General features: G+C 36.7%; 1 pseudogene; it reads left to right on the top strand.

The window, feature by feature from the left end:
* The first annotated feature begins 247 nt into the window (after positions 1–247).
* LOC100722992 (ESF1 homolog) overlaps positions 248–24635 on the top strand; it is a 41169-nt pseudogene continuing 16781 nt past the window's right edge.

Here is a 24635-nt window from a genome sequence, read left to right as displayed (position 1 = left end):
GAATGTTTAGAATCAAGGATCTAAATAGCATCAGAACTCTTCCCTATTTTCTTTTCTGTGTCTCGGCTCTATTTCTCCTTGTCTTGTTCACCGCGCGGGGACATGCCCCTGTTGGCAGGTTCTAGGCTCACATCTTAGTGGTAAAGAAAAGAAAATTTTGCTTCCCCATCTTTCGTTAGCAAAAGTTTCAGGAAAGGATTCTGAGTGGCCTGGCTTGGGCCCCATGTCCATTCTGGCACCAGTTACGATGGCTAAGAATGTAGATACAGTGGCCGCTCAGATGATCCCTTTACTATCCCCCAAACATCGCCTGTGCCCAAAGGTCAGGTGAGAACACGGAGTTACTATCTGGAAGCAATGTCTCCAGTGACAGGAAAGGAATTGTTCTTCAAAGAGGGACTTGGTCACCAGTGAAATCATTAAAAGCAGGGCATCTACCCTAGTTTTTGGGTTTATCACATTCTACATTGTTTCTGTATTTTATAACCAATAGATAACACGGGGCTGGGAATTTAGCTCAGTAGTTTAAGCATCTACCTGGCAAGCATGAGGTCTGAGTTTGATCCCTGGTGCTAAAAAAAAAAAAAAAAGTAACACTTTGAAAAAATTAAAATGAGATAAATCATTGTTATATGTTATTATACATTATGGCACACAGTATATGACATATGTTATATAATGTTTTGTAGATTTCTTTGGCTTTATATTAAGTGCATTCACCCTGAAGTAATATCAAATTTGTAAGAAACCTCAGAAATCATACGACTTGACTACTACCAATATAAACTACCTTGTCATGTTATCTTGGACCAGGGCTTTGAATATCCTCATATCTTAGTGATGATTTGAAGAGTAACAAAAAAAATTATTTCTCTAGGAAACGAGTTAGGGCATTACAGCACAGTTCCTAAATCAGGAGCAATTAATTGATCTGTTCATCTTTATATTATTACCTTGGGAAAATCACTGTCTCTCTGATTTCCTTTTGTTATTAAAAAATGAAAGTAACAATAGTCAAACTATTCATGCTTTAAAAATAACACTCTGGCCGGGTGTGGTGTGGAGGAGGAAAGCTGCAGTAGTTTATAAGCATAATTTGTGAGTAGCAGTTTAAATAATCTTCTTTGTGCTGTTACAGAAATGAAATCCATTCCATTAAGGTATAAAGTTAGCCTGAAATGTTGAATGGTAACCTGAGTTTAATGGGTGTATTATTTTGTATTTCTTGAATACCAGCTTGTTCCAGAACCTTTACAGGGTACAAAATACGATCTGTGTTCTCCTGGACTTTTGAATTTTTCAGCAAGAATTCTGTTTGCTGTTCTAAGACACTGCTGGATTTTGTCTATGAAGTGGCTGTCCCCTGAAGTAAAGTGAAATTTTAAAATCAGGAGCTGTATTCAGAATTGTAAACATTTGAAATGACAGATAGATCCATCTTAAATGTCTAGAACAATACAGATTAAGTACAAAAGCATTCAGAAGGTAAAAATCAATTGGAAAGTAAGAGAGCAATTTTGTGCAAACTTGTGTTTGTCCCAACTGAACGGTCAGGTGAAATAATCACAGTGGTTATGGTGATCATGATAATAACTTCCAGAGGGAGTTTTTGCTTCTCTAAGACAAGCTTCTCAGATGGGAGTGTGGGTCTAATGTAAGATGGGCATTAATTGGCTAGAGATTTCCCCAAGTGAGCTTTCAGGGTGCGTAGAGGGAAAGAATAGGGACAGATGCAAATTCCAACCCTTCTTCTATTTGCAGGCTGGGTGACTTTGACCCACATTACTTAATCTTCTTAGACTTCCACTTCCTTAACTAAATTGAAATGTGTGTATATTTGCATATATTAGATAGATACCATTTTATATATGTATAATAACAACTAGCCTATCTGTAGATTGCAGGGCTTACAAGAGGTCATTAAGTGAAGTACAATCTCTGGCTTACAAGGGCATTCCAGAGACAGTAGTTGGATTTTACTTACATGATTCTGTCAGGAGAGTCTCACTGCCTGAACGATAGTATATCTAAAAAAGACTGTGGGAATTCAGATAGTGAGATTAAGGCCCGTAGCACATTTCTGGAGGAAGGGTGGGGGGCGGTTGTGGTAGATATGCATTCCTCCGGGTGGTGAAGGGACCGAGTTCATCTTCCCCTCGGTCTGTCTGCAGGGCTTTGGCTGAGTGACCTGGTCATCTACTGAGCATGGCCAAGATCCCTGGCCCACAACCTGGGAAAGCCTGTGCTCAGTCAGCTTGGAGCCTGTCCTCAACCCCTGCCCAGCCCCTACCCCAGCCCTTGGCCCAGGTCCCTGAGACTTCCACCTGGCTTTACCCTGTCCATCCAGCTTCGAGAAGCCAGAGGCAGAGGCTTTAGGAGATGGTACTCAGCTCGTTTTGGTGTACTGCATTAGTTGGTGCATATCTGTGTTTTGAAGTAACATTAACACCAATAGGTTGTGGAACCGGAGTTATAAAATGAATTGCAGTTAATTAGCCGAATGATGCCTTTCGCAGTGATCATAGTGTGGGGAGGACAAGAGGAAGCTCTCCTGTAGGGAGTCCGTGGGGCACAGCTCCTGTAACCTAGCAGCCCTGGGCTCTGTGTCCAGCTCTCCAGCGTCTGCTGTGGCATCGTGGGCACCAGGAGCCGAACCCTGCTAATGGAGCTCGTGAGCAATTTCTGTGTTAAACGGAGTGGAGTGATGGATTAGTCCCCCGGCCCCAGTGTGCAGCTGACAAATGGACCAGGCTCGCTACTCCATTTGCTGAGCAGGTCGTGTCCCCTCCAGCAGCCACATATGGAAGGCAGCTTAGGGAGGAAAAGCAGTGCAAGAAGAAAAGGGAGCCTGTCGGGTCTCGGCGGGAGATTTCTTCCAGGCTCTGCCCCGCAGGAGCGCAGCACTGATGCATTATTGCTCTCGAACTCCTCTTGAGGGCTTCACTTGCTCTCATTTTTTGTTTTGTTTTTAAAATGTATACATTGTGTTTATGCAATCATCTACATGTTGCCTTTCTTATAATATTTACGCCTTCTTTAACACTCTAAACACACTGATTAAGGTTTATTTTATGTATTTCGCCTCAAACTCTTATTCCTTTTTTTTGCTTTGAGACAAGATTCATTATGCAGTTAAGGCGGGCCTCGAACTCACCTCCATCCTCCTGCCTCAGCCTCCAGTGCTGAGCAAACCGGCATCACACCTGGCTTCTTCATTCCTTATTTCCAGCATGCTCTCGGGCTGCTTTCCTGGACCACTAACATCATCAATTAATTACAGTTAGGTAATCTTATTTTCCTGCTTTCTAGGTACTCAGAGGAACGGATTACTTTCCTGCATCTGTCATTACTGGTAAAGGTTATGTTAATACCTATTCTATCGTTAAGATTCTAGAAGTCATTTCTAAGTCTAGGTTTATAAATTGTAGTGGAATCAAGTTTTCAGCATACGACGCCCGGACTACCTCTTCAGGCATCTATTGAATATACGCATCACCCGCATATTAAAAAAAAAAAAAACCTTTTAAAAATAATTTTTAAAAATAATCTAATAATTAGATGTAAAATGTCTTCACCACTTGTGTTTAAGGGTGAACATTTTTTGATTTATATGATTATTTATTCTTTTGTTTCTTTGCAGTGCTGGGATGGACCCTAGGGCACTGCACATGTTAGACAAGTGCCACGTTTGAAGTTCTATTTTGAAACATTTTAAAGTTCTATTTATCAATCACAGTCACCACTATATAAAATTAAATCAGGCTGTTGTGCTAAGACATCAGTCTGTAAAGAACTATAGTTCCTGGGAGGCCTCCCGAGCACTTGGCTCAGATTATCCCTTTACCAAAAAAGCTGTTTAAAAAAAAATAACTCTTTGAAAACTAGAAATTTTTAAACATGAGAATAGCAAATGAGAAATAAAGACTCTTGGTTTTGGGGAACCAATATGCACAATCCGTTAGAATAAACCAAAATGATACAGTGAGACCGCGTCTCAAAAAGACAAAAATAAATAAATAATAAACCAAACTCTAAAAGTAACAATTACCACCTAACTGTGAAGCCAATATGCATTCTGCTACTACTTGTGTATAATTCCCCATTTCCCAAAACCACCGTTTCCACCTTTCATAACAATGCATAATTTTGCCCAGTTACAATCCTAATTTCACTTAATCCACGATCTTTCCTGGCCCTCACATTCTATAGTTTGTTAGCCTTTCCCCTGACTCAGTATCTTTCTCTACCGCACAGCAAGATGCTCAGGATTTGAGTTGGTTTTTATTACCTTTAGTATCATAGAACTTTTATGGAGTGCGGAATACTATACAAACATGACGAGTCACTATTTGACAAATGAGAAATAGAAGTCTCTTAATATGTGGGCATAATGAATGACAACCCTTCTAACTCCAAACCAGCAGCTCAGACCTTTGGGTAATAACTAGAACCGTGTTCTAGTTCAGATAGGATACTGAGCCATGTTCTCTCTCGCCCCTTCTCTTCTCTCCCCCCTCACCGTCTCTCTGTCTCTGTCTCTCTGTCTCTCTGTCTCTCTGTCTCTGTCTCTCTCTTTCTCTCTGTCCTGCCCCCCCCCCACCAGGGACTTTCTAAATCCCTAGTCCCTCTACCTTTTTTATTTGAGGCAGTATCTTTTGCTAAATTACACAGATGGAACTCAAATGTGTGATCCTTCCTGCCTCAGCCTTTCTAAATCCTGGGATTACAGGCCCACGCCATGTTACCTTTCTTAAAAACTAGTCTGTCTAAATCAATTATTTTAAATCAGACTTAAAAATTCTTTGAAGCATCTTTAGTTTTCTGAAAAGTTATTTACTTTTCTACCTTTGCTTAGATTTAAATAATTTCAAATTTACAGAAAATTTGCAAGAACTACACAGAAAACTCCATAGACACTTTGTACAGACTCATCAGTTTTTACAAAATGGCTTCATGTTATTTTGGAACATTTGATAGTAGGTAGCAGACATCTTTCCCCACACTTTAATCTGTTTTTTCCTAAGAACAAGGATATACTTTATATAATTATAGTACAATCACCAAATTAAAGAAGTTCACTCTTCTAAAATATTTTAATCTGCTCTACAGTCCATGTTCCTAGTTCGTCAGCTTATTAAGCAATGAATTTTGTCATGTTTTTCTTCTTCAGAAGGATTCAGTCGGGTTCATGTATGCACTACATTTTGTTACCATTCCTTTGTATTCTCCTTTAATCTAAAACAGTTCCTCAGTTTTTCTTTGTTCCTCATGACATTGGCATTTTGTCTTACAGACGAGTATTTTATGGAATATTCCTTTCCTGGGCTTGTTTGATGTGCTCTCATGATTAGAATCAGGTTATGCATATTATACAAGTGATGTCATGTCTGTCTGAAGGTATCCCTCCCGTAGACACATGCTGTTCCCGCCTTGCTGGTAATTTAATTCTCTTCAGTTGGTGAAGGTATGGTCTTCCCCCCATACCCCCATTTAGTTTCTGTTTTCCCCTTTGTGATTAACAAACAATGTATGGGAATCACATCCACTTTTTAGAACAGTATCCGCAATGAATTTGTAAATTTAAAGACCTAATGGAATGTCAGACTCACCATGGAATTTAAAAATTTTTTCTAATTCCATGCTTGTGTGAAAAGATATACTCCATAGCTGTATATAACTTGGGTATATATTAGAGAGACAGTAAAATACAATGATTAAGGCTAAAACCTCTGAAGTCAGATATCTTAGGTTTGAAACCCAGTTCTAACACTTTATTATTGGACAATGTGGTAAATTGCTTTGCATTCCTATGCTTCTGTTTCATCCTCAATAAGTCATGGAAGACAAAATATATGATCTTAATTCATGGTAATTTTTCAGGATTAAAACTGTTAATAATATATGCCTGGCACCGAGTAGGCACACATATATGTATGGTATATTATTAGAATTGTCACTCCATGTCCTTGGAGGATTGGTCCTATGATACCTCCCGCTGTGGATACTAAAATGCAAATGCTTTCAGGTTTCTCAGTTAAAATGGAGTAGTGTTTGCATATAACCTACACACATCCTCCTCTATAGTTTAAATCATCTCTAGTACCTAATACAATGTAAATGTTACATATTTATTATACTGCACCGTTTAGGGAATAATGACAGGAAGAAAAGTCTGTACATGTTTAATACAGGTGCAATTTTTTCTTTCAATATTTTAGTACAAATGTCCTTGACAATGTCCTTTAGTAAAAGTTACTAAAATTCCAAATAAGTAATTTTTTAGACATAGCTATTATTCTGATGCTACCAGATCCAAAATACAAATTTAGGCGGACACGATTTCTACATATGCATAATTCAAGTGTTTTGACTTCTTTACTCATTCATTTCTTGAACAAATTTGCAACAAGTTCTTAGAACATTTCAGACACAGATGTGGCCACTGGATAGCAAATGTTAGGCCAGATGGCTCCCCCGGGGATTACAGTCTAATTCGATAGCTAAGAAACAAGTAAGTATAATAAATTAAGATGATTTCAAGTAGCACCCAGGGTTCTGAATAAAATAAAACATCAATGCAATAGAGACAAGCCCGGAGTGACAGTTTTCTGTGGCTCAGTCTCAGAAACTATTTTGTGTGACATGCATATTAATGTCTCTTTGTTGCTTACCTAACAATGTGTTTTATAGCATTATGATTTGAGTTGAAATAACTTGGAACAAATCATTCCTGGTACATTAAGCTCTCTATAAATAAGATTCCCGCAGTTGTGTAATGCCTTTTACTATTGCAGAACATGTATCATGCTGATCTTGGATGGAGCTGCATTTAATTCAAAATGTGCCCCTTATCACCATCTCTTCTTAAGCTGCTGATGTTGATTACATAGTTCTATTTAGAGATCGGTTGCAGGCACACGCCTTCATTCTGTCTGCTTCATTCCCCAGCCTAACTGCTATAGGTGCAAGCTGACCTTTCAAATACATTTCACAGTGGCCAGAAGTTTAACAATTGAGGCTTACCTCATGCAGTGACCATTTCTTCATTTCTCGGCTTGTTAATCCACTGCAGCACTACATGAACCTCAGAGAGGTTGTAACATCCAAAGCCTTAACATCCAAAAAATATCTTCTGAAAGTCAAAGACTTCCATTCAAGACGAGATAAGCCACTTACCAGGTATGGAACTTCAGGAGAGTTGCTTAACCTTTCTGAGCCTCACCTCTAAAATGCTGGGCAATTGGGAGATTCAAACGAAAGTAGGTGAGTTTGAATGTGTGAAAACCTGATTTAGTATCTTACAGACAGTCATCAAGTATGTCCTTCCCTTCTTCTGCTCATATTCTTGGTGACCTCTAGAAAGTCTATCCAAGGACTCCCTGAAACTGGCCAGCTTTGTTTAGTTAGAGTTCCTTAACTTGAGAGAATAGCAAATACCTGGGTGATCAGTATGTTCCCTAAGTTCCTCAGTGGGCTAGCCAAGATTTCTAAACCTGGGACCTCCGAGAACTCAGGAATCTGAGGTGTGCCTGGTGGACCTTGTGGGAGAGCGGGGTGAGAAGCAAGCTTCATTCTTGATTCAAAGCCTTCGTGTGCAGCCGGCAGTAGCTGACATTCCCACCCTTTCTAGATCTGCTCTGTGGGATTCCACTCCCAGTTTTGATGAAGTATTTAGAAAGCACTGCCTTTTAATTCCTAAAACATTAGAATTTAATGGCTTCATCATAATCCTTAGTTCGCAGGAATGGCACACCCGCCAGTTACATTTCTTTTAGTGACTAAAATACAGTTAGAAATTGAAATATGAATTGAAGTTTTGCCAAGGATTTCTAGTAACTACAAGCAGCAGCTTCAATCATTTTATTTTCATCAAAATTAAGTGTTTTGTTTTGATTACAAAATGCATATTTTCAAAATTCGGAAAATTAGAAAAAATCTATATATATATGGATAAATAGTATTTAGACTGTATATTTTATGTATAATATATGTCACACTATAGTACATATACGCTCTACATACTGGTAGTATGTATATACTTATGATACATAGTATAAATGTATAAATATAAATACATTATACTGTATCATTGTAACAACTCGAGTTCACCAGAGAAACAGATATACAGATATGGGATACAATACAATACGAGATGATATGATATGATATGATATGTTATGATATATAAAGAATTTACAAGATTGGTTTATAGTGACCATCTGCAGAGTTAGGGGTGAAAGAATAGAAAAAGAGCTATGTTTGTCCCGAAGAGCCAGAGGAACCAATCACAGGTCAAAGGCATGGAACTCACTGCAGAGTTTTGTGTGAGTCCATATCGGGATGCTCAAGCGTCACACTGGATGCCTGGAAAATCTGCACTAGAGGAAGAAGGGTCTGTGCTGGAGGCCTGGAATGAACGTCCAAAGCTGATGGAGGGCTGGAGCTCTTCCAAAGACACAAAAGATGGGACTTCCTTCTTTCCCTTTTGATCCCACCCAGGCTAGAAGCCTAATGGTTGGTGCCACTTACGCCCAGGATGTGTTTCCCTCTTCTGTAAGTCAATCATCCAGACACATCCAGAAACTATGCTAACTAATCTGCCAAGCATTTCTTATTCAAGATGACACTACAGTTAATTAACATAATTGAATAGTATGTTATAGTGTATATAAATATATAATACATATAATATAGCATGTAGTATGGTATATAGAGTATATATGTGTATGACTACAAAGTATACAGTATATAGTACATATTACATATAACAAAGATACTATTATTATATATATACTATATGTAAATAAATATTTACATTATATATTACATATATATTCACACTCACACACATATATATGTATATATTTCTCTCACAATCCAGAACAGTATTTTTAAGAAATCTCTTTAATCTCATTACCAATCAATCAGTTCCTCAGAATGTCTTGGTTTCGGCAGCTATGTGATTTCAGGGGCTCTGCAGTACTAAATCAAAATCCCTAGGGTGAAACCCAGAATCTACATGTATGTAATGTACTCCACCAGTGATTCTTAAGGTCAAATAATGTTATATAACTAGACTTTTACCATATACTCAATATATATCTTGTCCTTCAATTATGAAAAACATTCAAATATATAAAAGTGAATAAGATTCTAAAAATATCCATAACATGATTTCCAAGTTTCTGTAAAATAATGTGCAAATTTCTAGCAAATTAATGCTTTCTATAATATGCACTCTACCATTAGGAGAGTACAAACTGGAAGAAAAACATTGTTCAGCTAGGAAATTAGGTGTTAATTTTTGTAAATTTGCAACAAACCTTGTACTTATTTGGGGAAACAAAGTTTTTAAAGCATGGAGGGACAGAGGTCTGCTCTCTTGCTTGGTCTTAGTGCCCATATACAGGTGTAAGGAAGGCTTCTGCATATGCATTGCTCAGATTTGGAGGCTGAGCAGAAGTTGGTGTTCCATTCTGGCATGAAGCATGTTCGTTTTACGACCCCAGCCTCAGGGTTGCATTTTGGACCCAAGACTTTGAAAACAAAGTGGCAACTAGGTGGGGATTCTGCAAGTCCACAGTGACCCCAGCCTTTACACCTTTGCTTTGCTTCTGGATTTAGAAAACCCCACATACAAATATGATCAGGACTCATCTGATCTCAGAAATCATTGGCTTAGTCAACCTTTTTTTTTTTACTAGAGTTGCATAAATGAAGGAACTTGTAAAATGATCTTCGGGATCAGACAAGCTTTTCTATGAATTCTGACCTCACCATTTCAAACTATATGACCTTAGGTTTCACTTTTCTCATATGCAAAATGAGCCTAATGGGAAATGGGCAAGGAAGAGGAGATTAGTGTCATACTGTATATGAAATGCATGACTCATTAACAAAAGGTGGTATAGGCATTATCCTTTCACTGAGGGTACAGACATGTATTCAGATACAAACCCAAGAAAAGAAGAAAGATGGAATGTACCTAACACAGGCAGGGTGCCTCTTCCTTTGGAGGGAGAAGCGGAGACCTGAAGGGACTTGTTAAGGTTGATTTGCACTCAGCTCCAGTGTTCACACAAGCAGTGACTTCCCAGTGCTTCCCCAAAGGCTACTGAATGGTGGGAGAGATTGGGGAAGAGAATGTCTCTGACAGTGCAGGACAAAGCCCTGAGCCATTGTACCAGACATAACGTTTTGCTTTGTGAACATATGCACAATGGTTTTTTGAAATATAAAAATGATGTTTTGGCCCCCTGAATGTTCACAGAAATGTAGTGCTCTAGGCAGCTGCACTGTGTTTATTCTGAAGTCTCAGATGCCCCTGTTGAACATGCAGACAGCTGTTGGAAAAGCAGATATATAAACTTGAAAGAAAAAGAAACCACTTTCTTTTTTAGGGCCATTTAAGACTGTTTACCTATGCTCCCCTCTGTCCCTCCCAAATGCCTCCCCACTTCCCAACCAGGGAAAGTCCTTTCACTGCCCTAAGCTTTCATTTTCCGAGTGAGATGAAGAGCCTTTCTCCAGCTCTCCTAGTCCTGGTCCATTTGGGTTGCTCAAATGACTACCACAGACAAGGTAGTTTATAAATAACAACCATGTATTTCTCACTGTTCTGGAAGCTAAGAAGGCCAAGATCAAGGTCCCTGCAGAGTTTGTATCTCGTGTGAGTTGGTTGCTTGGTCTCTGATGGTGCCTTTTCCTGTGTTCTCAAGTGGTAGAAGAGACTCTCTTGAACCTCTTTGATAAGAGCACTAATCCCTTTTGTGAAGACCACACACACACACACACACACACACACACACACACACACAGAAAGATTTAATTGGCTCCCAAAGACTCCATCTATGGATAGCATCACTTTGGGGAGTGGCATTCCAACACCAGAATTCGCCTCCCCGACCCAATTGAAAATTTCCTTCTCAGAGGCTGTCCCAACATCTCTGCAACACAGCTCCATCCCGTACGTATCACCATGGCTCTTCCGTAGCTCACCATGAAGATGAATCTAGTCTTATTCATTATTATAGCCCCTATTCTGAGGGCTACTTAGTAATCACTCAATAAATTCCTCTAGATTCCATTGATTAATGAAAGAAAGACAGCTGAAAAGGAACCTTTTCAAAAGACTTCTCTTTCTTACACTCAAGACCATTCATTGGACACAGAGGAAAGAATGAGTTCAGCATTTTAAAGAAAGACTCTGAATGATACTTGCCCGTGTACATTCATGTGGATCCTAGAGACTTAATATGTGTCAAAAGGCTGCACATTATTTCATGACTATTGTAATTTCTCTTCACAGTACATATTTTAGGATGCAAAAATTTTGATGTTAAAATTTTTAAATGCTACAGGTTGACCCAATGTTTGGAAAGTGAGCTAAGACACAGTTTACTCAAACTGGTTTGTTTTGTTGTCATAATTTTAGCCAGAGACAGTTAAATTAAGTTGTCCTGTGATTTTTTTTTTCAGCAGTTTTCTCCTTTAAATAGCTCTGTCATGATGTGAAAAAGCACACACAGACACAGCTGCTAAGAGCAAAGAAATGAAGCCATTATTTCCAGTGTTCTGGGAATCTCGCTATATTTGGTTTTAAATAGACAATAAGCACGGAAAATTGTTAGATGTGGCAGTTTGGTTTATTTAATTATAGGTACCAAAAATAACAACAACTAAGGAAAAACATTTTTAAAAAGTACTTTCAGACCAGGTTGCTCATAAAATGTGCTACCGTCCTGGAAGTTTCACATTAATTTCTGTCTACCAGCACCAGTACCACATCTGTGTGTAGTGCTGGGTCTTATCAGTATCTTAAAGAAATATGGGACCAATTATAAATTCATTCTTAATCCTAACTCTTGCCATTCTCACTTATCCTTACTGTAATTGCTTTTAGGGCCTTCTTGAAAGCCCAATGTGATGTATTTATTGAGCTTCTACTGTCTGTGAGGTCTATGCATACTTAATGCTTTGACTATAAAGATGAGTAAGAGATGGTCTCTGATCTCTAGTTACAGAGAGAGAGAGAGAGAGAGATCCACATGATAACTCATGTGTTGAGTCTAGGGACCTACAGCCTTCCTTCACTAATTGACCTAATTAGCATGTGTACTATTAATTAAACTGTAAGTATACAACCTTCTCTGAAAGTCTTGAATTTGATTGAAAATATATATCAGTGTAAGCACTCAAGAGCCCACACAAATGAACGTGTGTGGGATCACACTGATATCCTAGACGAGGCAACATCAAAGCATAAATTTGAATGATAAAGTGGTATTTTTCATTGGGAAATATAAACAATTATCACTTGCATTAGCTTACCTTTAAAATAAGTGTTGCCTTATAATTTAGGAAAATATTGTAAAAAATTCTTTCCCATTAGAATGGAAATTATATTTCTCTAAGTTTAAAAAACATGAATCGTCTTTAAATTCTGGTTCTAATTCACCCTTATTGAATTAATGTTTTCATAATTTACTGCCAGTCTGTATGGGGAGGCTTTCTAAGGTTACTTGTTGGCAAATAATGAATTTTGGGGACAATTGCTTTTCACTAAGCACTGATCATTTCTAGGTGGTTCGTAGTATTACAGAATTTTAATTATGGGGTTTTTTGGTCAGCTGCTAACCTTCCATGAGCAAAGATCACACAGACTTCTGCAGCTTAAAATGGATCAAAGATAATTCATAATGTCCAGAAGGAAAGGGGTGAGACCCCAAAGTGAACATTATCAACTTCCTCAGCTCCTGAGAACCCCGACACATAAGCCCTCCATAAGTGTAGAGGGAAGCTGGTGATCCACCCTGAAACTCAGAAGAAATGTGACAAGGACATAAAAAAATGATCATACCCTGGGCTCTGTCTTCTAGGAGCCGGTGAATGTAGATATTTCAGTCACAGTATTTTGGTGAGATTTGATTTCCCTAAAGGTAAATAGGGCAGGTGTTCTTTAGCCAAAATGTTTATAATCTCACACCTTTCCCAAAAGATCTGCAGGAAGATAATTTGCTCATCGAAACTGTGATTCAGGCTTGACTTACAGAGTCCTGCGATTCCTGATTCCTGCTGTTAATGTAGCTGCATGTGTGTGGGGTAGATGGGCCATTCAGACTCACACTCTGGTTGCAGGAAGGAAAAAATAAGCTTTCATGATACCAGTGAGGTGTCCAGTTTCAAAGCTATGTTTGAGATCATCTGCTACTCATAAAGTGGGATTCTAACATCAGAATTTAGATCCCCAATCATTTAAATCTCCAATAAATTAGGGCAGATTTTTGAAAAACCACGATATTCTTGTTCTCTTATGATGTGTTGAGCTTGTTCTACAGGTGTATTTTCCATACTCTATTCTTCAATCTTACTATACTTTAGTCACTGGACATTAAAGTACACGTAAAATCCTTCAAAAAATAGTTGATAAAGAAACACATGAAGGGCTAGAGACATAGCTCTGTGGTGGAGTTCTTGGCTAGCATGCACAAGGCCCTGTGTTTGATTACCAGCCCTGGAAAAAAAGTTTAAGAAACATGGATCCATTAATCAGAATCTAATGGCTATAAGATAAACATTGCTATACTCCATGTATGATGGAGCACCATGAAACACACTCTTCTCTCAAAGTCTAGATTTTTATTATCAATCTTTTAAATTAACATAAATAACTAATAGTATTATGTATACAATTTAATCTACATATAAGACCAGTTCAATGATGTGAAGCTTACAAATTACCAAAAAGGAAGAGATTTCACATTTAATTTTTTTCACAGGATTCCAAGGTAATATTGCTATATCTTTGCCCATTTTCTCTTTTATAATTGTAGATGCCATCCCATGATTTTATAGAACTGACTTTTGTGTCATAATCCAATCAATTTTTCAAAAACGTCTCCAAGACTGCATCTAGAAATAACGACGCAAATATTTATGGATTTTACACTATGTCCCCAGGAACTACACTAAATATTTCATTTCGTTTCACTTGATTGCTAGAATAATCTTGTGAAGTAGCTATTAAAATCCCATTTTATACATATGGAAATTGGTATCATTTGTAACCTTTCAAGTAATGGAAAACTCTGGGTTGAAAGGCAGCTCAAGTAAAACCGTGCTCAATCGTGAGATCGAAAGTACCAAGAGGTATCTCTCACAGAGGAAACAGATCCAAACATTGCTCTCTGAGGAATAAATGCATGTCATAGCATCTACTAAAATAAAACACATAATATAATTGAGTGTACTCCCATGGGGCCTGTTAACTTAATTGGGATGGATCTGGGAAAATTTAAGCTTTGTTGATATTGTTGATATTAACATTGTGGAATACTGGTAAATCATCTCTGAGGTCCAGTTAGCCTATGTGGGCTATTCTTCAGGGCTCAGTCCCTAAAATAATAATACTAGCAAATAATTTTATTACTATTGCTAATATTATTAATAGAGTATAATTATATACTAGCATATGTTAATTTATTATATTATTATTATTATTAGGCAGGGTGTAGGGATTGTACCTAGTTGTTCAGGCTGTTCTAGATTTTGTAATTAATCTGCCTCAGACTCCTGAGTAGCTTAGAGTCACAAACAGGTGTTATCATGCCTAGTTTAGAGCTCTTTACATAGTCATATCTTAAATTTATACAGTTTGGAGATATATACATATATAATTATATATACATATGTATATACATGCATATATAATTATATATCCTAAGTTTACATCTCCAACTTAGATCTTTCTTGAGTTTAAGACCCAGATAAACTGAATACTGGGTATTTCCAAATCATGTTGCATTGGGCCCTTGATGATCTCTTCTTCAAATCAGATTGAAAGCCACCCCTGGCCTGGCGTGTCATTGTCTCTCGGCCTCTTCTGCTGCCGTCCCTTTTGCTTCCAGCTACACGCACATCACCTGCCTTCTGCTCTTTAAGTGCACCTGGCGAGCTCCCGCCTCAGGACTTTCGCTCTTATAATTTTCTAGTTCAAATGCCTATTCCCGTTATCCACATGACCTTCTCCCTCGCCACCCTCAGTTCCTGTACAGATGCGATCCGTTCAGTGGGATCTTTCCCATCTATAAGTACCAGTCCCTTCTACCTGCTAAGCCTCACACTTGCTATCTCCTTTCTCACTTTTCTATTTTGCATTTATAACTGATCAAGACTAAGATGCCTGTGATTAAAGTTACATTATTTTTCTATCACAAAAAATAAAAACAATTGTTGCCGATTGCATAGGCTGACAGTCACATTATGATTTGAGAGATTTTGAAATGTGAAAAATTGTAGATCTCTGATTTGATGCACTAAAACATTTCTTTTATTTGTATTTCTCTCCTACCAAAACACAGATTTTACATACGTATGCATTTTTATCTGTTTGGCTAACTGCTTTTTTTTATTCAGCACGTAGTAGATGCTTATTAATATTTAGTAAATGAATGTTAAAGAACTAATGTTAAACTTTTATGTGATCAAGGTATATCTTTTTTAAGTGCCTTAAAAGACTGACACCTAAAGACGAGAGCTATCAGAAAGAGGGGACATCAAAGTTTTGTTTGAGTTTCCTGGAGTTTCTGGAAACCCCAGAGAGACCAACAGTAATTGCGTGAGGGCCGCTGTTAACTTTGCTTAAATACACACAATGGCCATTTAACCTCATCTTTTTAAGATATGTTGGGAATAACATCTTCCCCCCAATCTTTACCTCACCAGCTCCGTATCACTTAGATTCTCAGCTCACGTGCCTCCTCCTAGGAGAGTTTCTAAGACTTCCCACACCATCCAGCCTTACTCGATCTAATCACCCCTTTTTCTCTGTAGCAGTTGTCGCTAAATGAAATCACAGTGTTTTTTCCCAAATCCAACTAGAATTCCATGAGACAGGGACATCACAGATCTTGCTCCTCTCTATCATCATCAACCCTAAAAGGGTGCCTGGGGCACAAAATAAATCATAGAATTATTTGTTGAATGAATGAATATATAGATGGAATGTCTTGATGTCTCAAAAGTATGCTCTTCTTTACTGTGACCTAGAAAATATTCTACTGAGTTCTACTTTTAAAGTAACAGTTTGAGTAAAGAAAGTTACAAATATTCAAGAAATCTAGTGATAAAGCAAATGTGATATTTGGGAAAAGATAACATCAGTTGAGCAGTACTCAACTGATACCTTAGTAAGAGTCTTTTGTCTGATGAGATATATGTCTAACCAGAAGCAAAGCCATGAGGATTGAAAAAGATGTGACTAGTGAGAGTAAGACCTTTGGGTTCAGAGCAGACTCTGAAAGTAACAACGCTCAGGAGCTAGATGCCTGGGACCTGAGCATGAGCAGAAGAAGCAGGAAGAATTAACTGGCTGAGTGACCAAGATTTCACTAAGGATTTAACTCAATCCAAGGGCTGTGTGTTTTCCTACTCTCTGCTGTCACCTGTGACTTTCTTTTTAATTGTCAGTTTAATTTTACTTGTTACCAATGAAGAAAATATAGTCTTTGCCTTTTTGTTTATTTGTATATATCCAAAAGAAAATGTGTTATTTGTAAAATTCAATCCTAAATATAAAACTTTTTCTAATGTGCATAATTTTCCTGCTATAGGTTAAGATGATTTTTTCTTGGCATTATTGCTAATAGAAAAATAATGTTTATAATTCCCACAGTGTCTCTTCCTATAGAGACCCTGATATACTGCACTTAGTAAGCCACTGAAGGATAAAAAAAAAAAATCAGCTTTATTTGCTTTAAAGAGGGGTTTATAAAGAGATTATAAACAGTATTTATAGGCCACCCTTCATGAACCCAATTTATCTGGATACTTCTCAGTTTTCTCTAGTTTATCCATGATCTTTAAATCCTTCCTAGGAGAACTTTTGCATGAAATTTAAGCTTTGTGGTTCTTTCAAAACTCATCTCAATTTTTTTTCTTAATAATATGAAAACTTCCAATGATTAGATTTCTTTGAGTCTATCAGTATCGAAAGTCTATATTTATATCTTCACCGAAGAAAACTATACTGTAGCAAAAAATACCTCCCCGCCGGCCAATATTCTTTGGTTGCCCAGGTGATGTTCCTGTTTTAGTTCCGTTCCTTCTGTTTCCTAGAGACGGCTGGTTATTGTGATGCAGTGTAAGGTCCAGTCCCCAGTCAGTAAGTCTGCCTCTGCACTTCCTGCTTGCTGATCGCATATAAGCCCTGGACCACCAGAGATCCGGGCCTGACATTTTGAGGAACAATTGATCCCTAGTCAGTGCCCATCTGATATAAAAGAAATCTGTCTGCAAATCTCAGGTGCTGTTTCAGTGTTTCTGCTTGCCATTGCAATACTACCATATGTTTTCTTTAAGAAATCTGCATTTTTCTACCTATAACATCATTGTGCCAGCTAGCTCACAAATATTGGGAGAATTCATTAGAAGTTCAGTAAAATGAGAAGAAAAAGAGAAATAAAGGTAGATTAGAAAATTTTAAAATGTATTTTAGGGATAACTATATGTGCTTAGGGATAGAGAATTCAAAATTTCAAACAGACAACTCAATAGTTATCAAAACATAATGTATAAGGGCTTGTAATGTAGCTCAGTGGTAGAGCAGATACCTGGTATGCTCAAGGCCCTGGCTTCAATTCCTAATACCAAGTGAATAAACACATACGTAATACATATCCACAATGTACATATGTGCAATGTATAGCTATACTTTAAGAGTGTATACATTATGTATAAATATATATATATATAATTATCAACCAGTAAAAGTTGTAAGACCAAATAGAATATAATTTTCAAAACCCCAGGAGTATACATTTGAATCCTTGCATTAAAAATGAATACTCTTATTTTCTTTGACAAAGGATTGTGGTGTGCAGCAGAAAGTATTCAAAACTTTTTATTTCAAGTTATAAGTTTTCATCAAAGCTCTCCATTAAAGTTAGGCTTATAAATATTATTTGATTTTTCATTAAATATTAATCATGTGTAAGAGTCACTAATGTGTAATCTTCTTTATAGATAAAGGAACTCCTCTGGACATTTTAAATCCTGTTTTCAAATTTAAAATATTGATTTTCTTTTCAATATTATAATTGTTGAATTTAGCAAATAAATCTTCCTGGCAATAAATAAATCATCACAATAATAAAATAAATTTATAAGTACAATGAACTGTAAGACCCCTAATTATTCTAGTATGTAGACCACCTTAGTACTATTTCAACTTAAGCCACAAGTCTAAGTCATTAAGCACTATGAGTTTTAAATTGTATTAACTACAATAGGCCAAATTTCAAACACTAAAAGTACAAAAAATACTAAAAATCCACAGATTTGCTAACGCAAAATATGTTAATACCTTGAGCAATTTGTTTAATCTTTATAGAGTTGAAAGCTATTAGTCATCAAGAAAATAATTATGTCATCCTTCTGATAAGGACATGACCTTTGAAAGATTACTGCTATAGGGCCTTTATGGACCGTCTTTTCAACTAGCCAAAGGTCCAGGACCAGGTGACATACACCGAGCCAGGACTGAATCCTTGTTTATGACACTGAAGGGATATAATGACCCACTAAGTCCTGTTTACAGCCCATAACAGAGGGCTCATCCTTTAAAACAAAAGTCAGTCCCTTAGTCAAAGGCCTTGGATTAGAGTTACTTTATTACTTAATTTTTAAATCATAGTAGGACCTATGATAAGCTCTCTTGAAACTGCCTAATTTGACTGGATTTATATCTCTGGCTTTTGATAAATTAAAAAATGTTTAAACTCCTGCATTTTTTTCATATACTTTTAAGCTTTTGAACCACCCTATTCTTATAGATAATAAGTTAATAATCCATTAAATTTTGGTTATATCTGCTTTACTGTAAGCACTAAGATCATCAAGCTGACACCTTATGAATATCTTTCTAAAAAATATACCCCAAGAAGTGCTTGTAGATGTGCAAAAGAATTCAACTGCAGGGACTTCTTCACAGTTCTATTCTTTAGTAGGAAATAACCATCAAACAAAGTCCTTTTTTGTTATTTGAAAATTCCATACAGTCAGAAACCATAATTTGTACATTTTTTTGTCTCTTTTCATCTAGAATCTACCTGTGGCACTGCACACTGAAGGTGCTCAGTAGATGCCCATTAACCAAGTAGAAAACTGAGTGATCACGCTCCTTGGCAGCAATTCGTGGCCCTGAAAGTGTGGCCTGGGAAGACACCATATTTCACTTCTTTGCAGGTCACAGGTCGGGTCAGGTGCCACACAAACTGACAGCTTTAATCCTCTCTTTAGAATAGGATGTGGCCTCTACGATCCTCTGTGTAAAATGCTACATCTGCCACTCTCTAAGATGTAGTTTGAAAATAGAAAAAGGAAAAGAAACTTCCTGATACCCTTTGCCCTGTTTGTCCTTTAATGACAGCAACGGGTGTGGGAAAGACAGTGGCCCCCAGACTAGCTAGGAAGTAGATGCTTCTGATTTACTATCAATTATGTCAAAATGCTTACATTCTTCATGTATTCGCTTTGTAATAAAGAGAGCATGATTTAATTAATTCTATAATATGTTCTCACTGTTTCTCAATGGTTAAAAAGCTTTGGACTACAGTTGCATAACACAGGCTTGGAGACTGGGCAGAGGGCAGAAACTCACTGTCACTGAAAACCTTACCTGTACTTAGGGTGAACCTGATAATTCAGAATGAAAGAGAGAGCCCAGAAAATGTCCCAAAGATTCAATAACTGGGCTGGGCTGGGCTGGGCTGGGCTGGCTCCAGAGACTTTCCCATACCTCCGTATCTTCAGGTGGAAACACTCTCAGGTTGGTAAGTTTAAGGTCTTTTCTGAGACTTCAAGTAAACAATATGAAGTTTTGATTTGCAAGCAGAAGTACACATTGTGTATGTGGACTATAAACTGGGTATAGAAAACGCTACTGTAGCCGTTATATAAAGGAAAAGTCTGAATCAAACCATGAATCGAAAGCTCAGCAGACATGAAGATTGGCAAGTGAGAGGAGCACAGAGGAAGTTACTCCTCCCTACATTGGTTGAAGTTTCTGGAAGTCATTACATCGTGACAATAGTCCTTGAAGGCTTGCTGGAGAAGGTGGGGTTTCAGAGTTGCATATCTCAAATGCACGTATCATAGAGATCCACACAACAAAATTATGCCCCTTACAACTTGGGACATCTTTCAGGAAAAAGAGAAAGCTGGAAACGTGTTTCTGGAGTCTCACTGGGAGCTCCAAGGTTCAAGAACTGACAGCACCTTGGACTCACCTGAGTATGGTTGTCTGATGGTCCGTGGACTCCCCCTATCCAGGGTCCACTTCGGTACCATGTTTGGGATGTCATATCTACTCCCGTCTCTATCCCAGGAGCCCTGCTGTCCCTCCACCCTGTCATTGCCCACCTTTGTTGGTTACTGATTTGAAATTTAAGAACTATGTGAAGTAGAAAATCATCTTGCTACGTGATATACGTGTGGTGTATGACACAGCGTGGTTAAAGGCAAACAAAACTCAGGCTGTCATCTTGGCTCTGGGCCCGTTTCATCAGTCTTACGGAGAGGACAGCAATCCACACTGCCCAGCATTGCTGTCAGGGCGGAGTGAGCAAACATCTACAAAAGCACCAAGGTAAAGCGGTATGTTCACCAAAACATGAAAATCTGGCCAATAGCGGAGCAGTTGTATAGCAGTCTGATTAATTTTCTCCTTGCAACAGCTCTCTCCTCAGCCCTTCTCATAACAAAGAGAAGTTTTAGCCGTAATAACCATATCCAACTTAGTGTGAAGAACAACTAATTAAGCAAGAAAATTCAGGTTTTAAGATTTCAGATTTATGATTCTTTCTTATGTCTTTAGCAATTTGGGGCTCCAGGTCCTACGTACGGCTAAAGAAAAGCTCCTTTCCAAATCAGACTTGTGCTCGTACAATCTACTAATCGACCTCCCCTTATTGTGTACTAATACTTACTAGCTGTGAAACTGCTGGAAATTTGACCACGACAATAACATTCATTATATAGTCCCAATTTATTTAAGTACCTGATATTTATCTAACTCTTACATTGCACCACTTATAATGAAAGACTGACATTATAATGCCCTTGTGTTGGTTTTTATCTTCTCTTCTAAGTTACAATCGCCTGATAGACAAATATAATTCTCTCCAGTTCTTAGCTGTTGTTGTATCCTTTCAAGACAAGGAATGCTAAGTGTTCTCTCTATATGCTTATTAAATAACTGAATTGATGAAAAAGAGAAACCACAAGAATCTCAGTTCATATCTTCCCATTAAAATTTAATATATCTTTTGAATTAAGTTAACATAGCAGAGGCAATGGAAATGCCATATCCTCAAAGAGGTCAGGTCCTTAAAATGTCCCGTTCAGTGTCACCAATTTTCCAAATGAAGGATTTGAGTTATTTGCTTTTCATGATGAATTGAGCCAGAACAGAGCTCCTTCAAATCCTCGCTTCTCGCATGTTTTTTAAGAAATAAATTTACAAGTTGATGTTTCATTATAACCAAACATATTCAAAAGGTGGCAATAACAACCAATGTTTTTTGTTACCTAGCTTTTAAAAATAGCTTACCTATGTGTAAGTCTTTTAAGCATTCAGGTATTACTAAAAATATTCTCTTACGAAAATGTCAATTGGCAAGATTTAGCCCACAGGCATATTTTTATAGGCAAGTTACATATCCCTGAAAAATTATAGAAACACACAATGATGCCTACAACCCCAAAGCCAAAATCCACAGCAGTTTTAAACTAATTTTGTGCCATGAGAGGCAGCCATTTTTTTCCAGCTGAAAACTCATAAAAATCTCACAGGAGATTATTTTTTTAATGACACTTTTTTAAAAAACATGAAGCATCAAACCATCCAATCCTATAAGAAGGAAAACAGCCAAAAATATATCACATATTTATTGAACTCCATCCTGTTTATTGTACTTGTAAATAAAAATAATCTACCCAACATTTTATTCATGAATATACCATAAATATTTCCTCCAATTTATTTAATAGCAACAGGGTTATGCTTTTATCTGTTGTGTTCCTGTGCTTCAATCCTATGGACTTGGTTATTATCAAGAAAATCATGTCTGTAAATTACAGTGGAAGCTTGGAGAAGTTGCTTTATCAGTCAAATATCAAACATCTAGTGTGTCTGTAACATCTGAGACAGTGAACTAGACACTGTGATCAGACTCAAAATGGAAAATATAATTCCTCTTTAAAAATAAGAGTTAAGCTGAATACAGATTATTATTACGTGTTTAATATTATGTAAAGACACAATTGATTTCTACAGACCTTTGAAGACTACTAAAGCGGGGAAGAAAAAGAAATTTTTAAAAACTTTGAGCAAAACAGTTTCCCAAATTGCTTTCCAAGATGATCAGCCTTTAAAATGATGTGATTCTTCATTCTTCATATTTTGATATTGATTCTAGTACATTAGTCTGGTGGCCACTCAAGCTTTCTAGTTTGAGCTAAGTAAAACAAAGTTACCTAAGATTTCTCGGAGCCTTTTATATGGTAATGAATTTCCCAAACATTTCAACAATAGAAAGTGTTTGTGTTTTCTTTTTTATAGTACTTCTAATATGTGAGGAATTCTGCATGCATATTCGTATTAATCTCCTCAAGAGTCTGAAAGTTTAGATAAATTTTTTTAATTTTGAACTTTTTCTGCTGTTAATCTAAAACCAAAGAAACATGCTTTAAGCCATCATAATAAGTATCTTATAGTCAAGCGGTGGCACGTGATTTTATTTCCTCCCTGTGCATTTTGGCTTATAAGTAGGTCAACAGTAAGCCAAATGACAACATGCTTTGCTGGACAAACATTTCCTGGTGATCTGAATTGAGGAAGCAGGTAGGTAAATGGATTTATTACATTCAGTCTGGTGGGTAGACTTGTTGAACTCAAGAGAAATGTGTACAGTAACTGGCAGTTCATAATCCTAGCGTGGGAAGTTGTGGTATGTATATACATTCCAATTCATGGCAATAGATTACATAGTTCCAATTTCAACACTTAACTATTTTCATGATTGTATTTCATAGGACGCTTAAAAATATTGGCAGAGCAAAATAAATGATAGTCAAACAATGAAAAGAATAACTGCAATGATAATGTATGAGTCAAAGAATCCTATGGAAAAAGCAAAGGAATCATGTAGACAGAATAAAAGTCAGGAACACATCTTTTTACTATTTAATTTCACATTGACAATTTAGTTCTAGTGAAACAACCTTCTCCATCACATTAATGCTGGTGATTTCTTGATAATTTAAATTGGCATTGAAGTGTCAACTTTCCTTGGGTTTATTATATAAGACTCACATTAATTAAGACTTTCCCAGGCTGGGGATTTACCTCAGTGGCATAAATGCCTGCCTGGCAAGTGCAAGGTTGTAAGTTCAATCCCTGGTACCAAAAAAAAAAAAAAAAAAAAAAAAAGACTTTCCCTAGCCTAATATTTGCTTAGAGTTTTAAATAAAGTTAGAGTAAAATTAAAATTTAATACTGTTTCTTCAAAATTTTGGCTCCCCGCTTGACTCATTTTTAAAAGCACTGATATATCAGAAAACCATAAAGTTAAAATAAAAAAGACTTGGACTTAGACGTAAGCTTCCATGAGTGTCACTGAGTAGTTTCTTCTGCGGGACCAAAACGGCATTGAAATCACCTTTTTCACAGCCTTAGGACACATAATAGAAGTGCTATATGCATTTGATTTTTCATTATTAGAAATCTGTCAAAACCTCTAACTGTAAAGTTTCGCTAGTCCAACTCTGAAATTTTTATTTTCTGCTGGACTGCTTAAGAGAGTTAAATTGGGTTAAAAAATAATCATCTAATAACAAAAGAATGGTTAGGCCACTGTGCACGTCATGATTCTGTGTATAAAGTAATAAGATAATGATAATAATAGACAGTTATATAAATTGCTAAATGTGTTTATAAAGCATATTGTATTTTTTCTAAAGTTCTTTAGCTAACGGCTTCTTTAAAATATGTCCAAGTTTTTTATCTGAAATTTAAAGATTCAAAACCTTCAAGAAAATATTTTTGTAATTCATTTGACCACAGTCTGTCTAATGTGAAGCTTAATGTGACTGCTTGATTATTTTAATACATAATAATGTGTTTCATATTTTGTTTCCAAAGTGTTGATACATATACCTATTACCTTTTTAAAATGTGAATTCCAAAAGATATATAATCAAAAGGAACTCAGATAAAAGACTATGAACTTATTTTTATAGTAATAGTCAATTCTTATTCTAAATTATTACAAAGCTTTTAGTAATTGATGGACATTTTTGGTGCATGAAATTAATAAATTTATAATCATTAATTACTCTCAAGATAGCAAAAATACATTTATATTTCAACTGACGAAATTTGAACAAAACACAAAAATGAGTTTTAGCCAAAATATTATTTAAGAAAGTTCAAGCTATAAGCAGTATAGTATAATGTATTCATATTATATATCATATATAAATATTATAATCATATATTTTACTTCTTTAAAGTCTCTCAAAATTCGTCATAGGAATATATACATATATATATATGAAAAGATATTCAATATCACCAA

The sequence above is a fragment of the Cavia porcellus genome, unplaced genomic scaffold, assembly GCF_034190915.1.
Source record: "Cavia porcellus strain 051 isolate PalLab524CR breed Dunkin Hartley unplaced genomic scaffold, mCavPor4.1 scaffold_27, whole genome shotgun sequence".
NCBI classification, from domain to species: domain Eukaryota; kingdom Metazoa; phylum Chordata; class Mammalia; order Rodentia; family Caviidae; genus Cavia; species Cavia porcellus.
Note: the sequence above shows the minus strand (reverse complement) of the source record. Positions and strands in the feature narration are given on the sequence as shown.